This window comes from Grammomys surdaster, unplaced genomic scaffold (genome assembly GCF_004785775.1).
Source record: "Grammomys surdaster isolate TR1022 unplaced genomic scaffold, NIH_TR_1.0 130, whole genome shotgun sequence".
NCBI lineage: Eukaryota > Metazoa > Chordata > Mammalia > Rodentia > Muridae > Grammomys > Grammomys surdaster.
The window spans coordinates 15308094-15314093 of NW_021604588.1; the positions used below are offsets into that span (position 1 = coordinate 15308094).

General features: G+C 39.3%; 1 protein-coding gene across 2 annotated transcripts in view; it reads right to left on the reverse strand.

The window, feature by feature from the left end:
• The window catches only part of Disp1 (dispatched RND transporter family member 1), a 150108-nt gene that overhangs the window by 100516 nt on the left and 43592 nt on the right, over positions 1-6000 (reverse strand). The gene's annotated exons all lie outside the window — the stretch shown is intronic.

The window sequence follows — 6000 nt, forward strand, 5'->3', positions numbered from 1 at the left end:
GGTTCTCACTATGCAGCTTACACTGCCCAAGGACTCTTTTTAGCCCAGATCAACAAGGTGGATCTCTGGCTTCCATTTTTAACCCAGTAGTCTAAGACAGTGACTCCCCCTCTCCAAGCCCATTCTCATTTCTCCTAATAGACCACTAAGTCCTTAACAAACATTCTCTAAATATGACTAATAGAATTTGGGTTTTATTCTTTTGTAAAACTATTTTTTAAAGTCCAGACTAACAGACTCTCTCTTTTTCTCCAACTGCAGGAATACCAATCCACAGAATGGGAAGTGAAAGAAAGGCAGGATCTTCCTAAGTGAGCCACCAATGGCCAAGAGGTCCCAGACCAAGTAACAGTCTGGAGCCTTGGGTATGGCACACCCTATGCAAGTACTGTTTGAATCCATTAAAGAATGAAGAACAAAAGATTCATGTTACTGATTAAGTACTTCTATGGAAGTAGGGTATGAATATCATTGACCAGCTCAGTAATGAGTAATAGTCAGAGACAATGGCATCCATTTAGAGTTCTGTTAAACTTCTTGTTATCGGCTCACTATTCCAGACATTCATTCTGCTGGTAAAAACACTGGTATTATAAAATGATCTCATGTTTATAGAAGAAAAACATATGTGGTAGTTAACAGGCAAAAAGGATCAACAGAGAGGCAAACATCAAGGAGACTCCATTTCAAACAAGGTGAAAATCAGAGCCAATGCCAAAGTTGTTCTCTGACCACCAGGTATGCTATAGTGTTGTGCACAAGTGCAAATATACAAACACAGACACACCTCACACATACACAAATGTACCATAATGTATGTGCACATGTGCAACTATACAAACACAGACAAACACACCTACACATAAACACACATCATACACAACTGTGCAAAAGTATATGTGCACATGTAGAAATATACAAACACAGGCACACACACATACACACACATCATACACAAATGTGCCATAGTGTATGTGCACATGTGCAAATATAAAAACACAGACACACTTCACACAGACACACATCACACACAAAAATCCTATTTGCTCTGTGTCAGACACTAAAAATTTTAAATAGATTATATCCTTTAATTCTCATGACAACCCAAAGGAACAAGTATGATCAATACCCTATTATCCATCTGAAGATATCTTTCGCCTGCCATTTCTGGAATTTTCCTAACTATTCCCACATTTTTTTTTTCCTAGAAAACATCTAAATCATGAACAAATCCTAAGATTTAGTAGCAGGAACAAATCTTGTTGGCAAGGGCCTGACAAGGATAGAGGCAGTATCTGTGTCTCAGCACTCAGAAGGCCTGAGGCAAGAGGACTGCCATGAGTGAAAGCCAATTTAAGATATACAAGATGTCATCTCCACAAAACAATAAAACAGGTCAAAAGCAAGAATCACACAGGCTTTTAGCAGGCCTCTAAAAGGAGCTATTTCTAATTAAATTAATATTTGCCCCATCAAGTGTCCAGAAAGGCACCAACCACTTTCTTTTGTTCTTTAAGCTCTTACTACAATAGGAAAAAGAGAGAACTGTCAAAATAACTCATAGCACATTTTAAGTTTAATATCCTTAAGGTATATGCAGAAACCATGCAAGTGCACATTCAGCCTTAAATGAGGATACCATTTTAAAAGCAGAAATGAAGGCTCCTTGTGATGCAAGGCCCAACATGCTAAGTGATGTGGCAGCCGTGCTGCATCACAAGCAGGAATTCCCCCAAGCTCTGTGCTCTCCTCACCAATGTCACAGCAGCAGTCAACCAGAGTAACTCAATCCTCAATTAAAAGTCAGTAGTAGCAATACAGGGAAGAGGTGGTCAGGATTCCTCACGGAGGTTAACTTTAATAAATTCATTTAACAGCTAGGAAAGATTCAGAGTGCCTTAAGCCTGTTGTGCAAGCCTGGTAACCTAGGTTGAACCATGGACCACGTAAAGGTAGAAGAGAGTTGACTCCATTGAAGTTGCCCTCTGACCTCCACGTGGACAATATGGTATGTGTACCCCTCCCACATACACACAAAATGATAACCAGAAGTAAAAGCTTATTGTAGCATTTAATTGCAGGACCTGGTTGATGCTACTGCAGTGAAAAATAATAGCTTATAAGGAGTTAATTATGAAACACATGTCTTACCCAGGAAAGCAGCAGTATTTTGTTTTCTCACCCCAAGCACAAATTATCACTTGTGTTTTCCTCAGTTTTTAAATTGCCTAGCTTTAATTTTCCTGTGAAGACAGCTTTGTTGGTGCTATGTGAAACCTGTGACTAACATGCTCCCAGTCAATATTTACACCCCAAAATATTTTTCTTTTATTAGTATCTATGATTTAAATTAAACAAGCGACTTCTTGGGACCAAGGATCTCCAGTGCTGGAAAATTACAAGAGTATTTATACTCACTTTTAAGTTATTAAAGGCTCTTAAGACTCAAGACTTAGAAAGTCCACATAGAAAATGCATTAGCAATCCATTTCTAGCAGAAAAATGGTTCCAGTTTTAAGTCAATCCAAGAAATTGTGAGAATTTAATAGCCTTGATTTTGTATGGGAATATACATACAAAAACTTGGTGAATATACTAACTTGAATCTGTTTACTGCTAAATATAAGAGATTTCTGAGAAAATATGAAACACATTTTAAAGTAAGAGAATCAAACCTATAGGCGTTTGCATATTCTCAACTTGAAAGCACATCTGAAACTCAGCTCCCAGAGGACGCCAGTATGTTAGAAATGCCTGAGCACAGTGAACCAGAGGATGGATCGTTCAGAACTTTCTATAGAAAATATATCACCTGCCATCACTGTTTCAAGCACAGTCTTTAAACTATGATAAACAAGCTGTTGGGGTGGGGTTGGGGGGGAGACACTTTCAATCCTAGCACATGAAAAACTGAGGCAGGAGGATGCAAGGAAAGTCAGCCTGGGACACAGAGCAAGATGTTCCTGTAAAGATCTAAAAATTAAAAATTTAAAGATCTAAAATTCTATAAATGGAGGTGAGTGAGGGGGGATGGGACAGGGGGTTGGTGGAGGGGTAACTGGGAAGGAGGATATCACTTAAAATATAAACAAATAGAATGACTAATAAAAAATAAAATTCTATGAATGGACTTTCATTTATTTCCATTATGTTTAATAAAAGTAATACATGAATGCAACCCATTAAATGACACAGTTATCCAAGAGAAAGCTATCAAAGTATCTCCTAAATGCCCTCTGGGCCCATTTAATCAATACAAATACAATCTTTAAACTTAAATGTAGATATACATGCATACATAATACACACACACACACACACACACACCCTAAGCTTTGGTCTTCTTTTAAGAAGTAGTATTTCCTTCCTAACTATGCCTTCCTTCAATCCACAACAGCAGAGCTAACCCAGCCCCCTTAAGGTATCACATGGTACAGGCACACACCCTTATTCTCTCCGCGATCATTCTTCCTGCCCTGAGAGCAGCCCAGATCAGACTGCCTACGACTACTCCTCTCCTAAGGCCATCTTCTCACTACCCGCTCTTGAACAGGCATAGAGACCCAGCACTTGGGAGAAAAGAAAAGCCCAGTGTAACTGATTTGTAAGCCTGTCCCTGACTGCCTTATATTTTATCATTTATCACTGCCTAGATAAACCTGCACCAAAACTCTGACTCCTAATTTTATCTGTTAGTTAGAGGGAAATTGTTCACAATGAAAAGCACTGGACAAGAGACCATAAAATCCAGGCTCTACCTCCAGCTTTGCTACCCACTATTGATGAGGCATTGACAAGTTACTTAAACACTCAGAGGCCCATGTCTTTCTCTAAATAATGAACTCCTTCAGGAAGATAGTTTCTGAAGTCCCTTCACCCTCAAGTCAGTGACACTACACTCTGTCCAATAAACGAAGTTATGGCACCCCTCAGCAAAGAAGTTATCAGCAAGTTTAAAAGAACAACATAAAAGGAACAAAATTAGCTCAGGAAAGCAACAGTTCAAGTACCTCCATGAGAACATTATAACTGCCTGATTACAGACAATGAATATGCAAAGAACAACTGTAATGGTCAAGCCACTGTAGCAGTACATGTAAAAATTTCACATTGTTGTGTTTGGCTTCGTTACAACTATTGTATAGCTTGAGAATAAGTCCTTTTAAAGATATAGCAAGTGACAAATGAGTATAAAACACTCTGTGGCTCTGCGTGTGTCTCAGAGATCCCAGCTCCAGATTAAGCTTCTGCATCTACAAAACGAACAGTCAATTACGTGAGAGAAAAATCTGCTTTTAATTTAAAAACATAATAATAAAAGAAAAGCCAGACAAAAGCTCCTGAGCTCCTTTCTGTCACCGCCAGACCTCGGCTGTGCACTCACCACACGCCAAACTCTGCTCTGCCCAGGGACACAACTGTGAAACGGGAACATGCCTCTCCCATCGCCAGGTGACACCAGGGCTCTGCTCCTCAGACGCCCTCTAACTCAACCTGGCTTTCCAGAATCTGAGTAAATATGAAGTGTGTTATGTATCTTTAAAATAAATACTCTGCTGCATTTGTGACAGGAAATGCAGAATGCACATTGGTTTTCACTTTGACAAAGACAGCTTCCACTGAGGTCAACCCTGAACCTCAGTGGCCATAGCAGAAGGCAGTGCCTTCCCACCCCTCTTCTGGGTTATAAACCAACTGGGCCACTGTTAAGGATGAGAATGGAATGGTAACTGGCTAAAAGCGCAAAGATGTGTTTGGAACTACAGCCAGTAAATAGTGCTGCCACAGCAGGGAGTGTGTGCGTCAATCAGTAATTCAGGGCTAATGTCTGAACAATGTGTGTTTATGGAAACAGACCTAAATAGGGAGTATAGGGAGTGGGCCTTACGGTATGACAACAACATCTTCTCCACAGAACGTGATTAGCTCCAAATGTCTACACTTGAAGGGCTTGAACATACAGAACTTGGCTCTCAAGTTTCTCTAAAACAAAAGACTATTTATATAAATTGCCAGTTCCGTTTTTTTTTTTTTCTTAAACAACAAAAGCCTCTAAGACCAGAGTGCTTGGAAGGTTCCGGTTTTCCTGTTCAGCTTTAAAAGACCCATTCCCTCATAAGTATGTAGAGAAAAGCTTAAAACAAGTATGTCCTCCTGGGTTTAAAAAAGTCACAGTGAAGAAAATTTTCTTTTAAACAAAAACTAATTCCCAGTTACGCCATGCAACAGCCTTCCTTACTTGCCTGATAGTATGAGAAATTCATTCACCCTGGGAGCTGGGACTAGAAACCACAGTGATAACTGACACATAAGGAAATAAACCAAAAAAATCAAAGAAATAAATAAAGGTAAATAAACCAAAGACTGAAGCCAGTAAAGGCCATTTTAAAAGCACATTTCTAAGAATAAAATATGAGCTTATGAGCACGAGGTGCAGTTTTAATTACATCAGAGAAAAACAGACCACATTTTCTGAAGGCGTAAGGGGGAAAAAAAACAAAAAAAAAATTTTCTTCCAGAAGCATCATTACATTTTTTTTGTTTTTTTTTTAATTTATTTACATTTCAAATGTTATCCCCTTCCCCCACCCCCCACCCCCGCCCATTAATCCCCTAACCCATCCTTCCTCCTCTTTTTTTGTTTTTATACCATTTAAATTACATGCAAGTATTAAGGTCAGTTCTAGGTTGAAGAACTAGCAATAAAATATATGCAAATAGTCAAGTAACAAGTGAGACAATAAACTCAGAGAGTCAAAGAACACACATGACAATCAACAGAGTCCCACAATCACTTCTATGACCACTATTTCTAAGGACTTATCAGGATGGTTGTCCTAAACTGCCAATACTGGAGGGTACAGGGGAAGTAGACCTACTGTATAACCATGGAGGACACAGGAAGGAGACCTACTGTATAACCATGGAGGACACAGGAAGGAGATCTACTGTATAACCATGGAGGACACAGGAAGGAGACCTACTGTGTAACCATGGAGG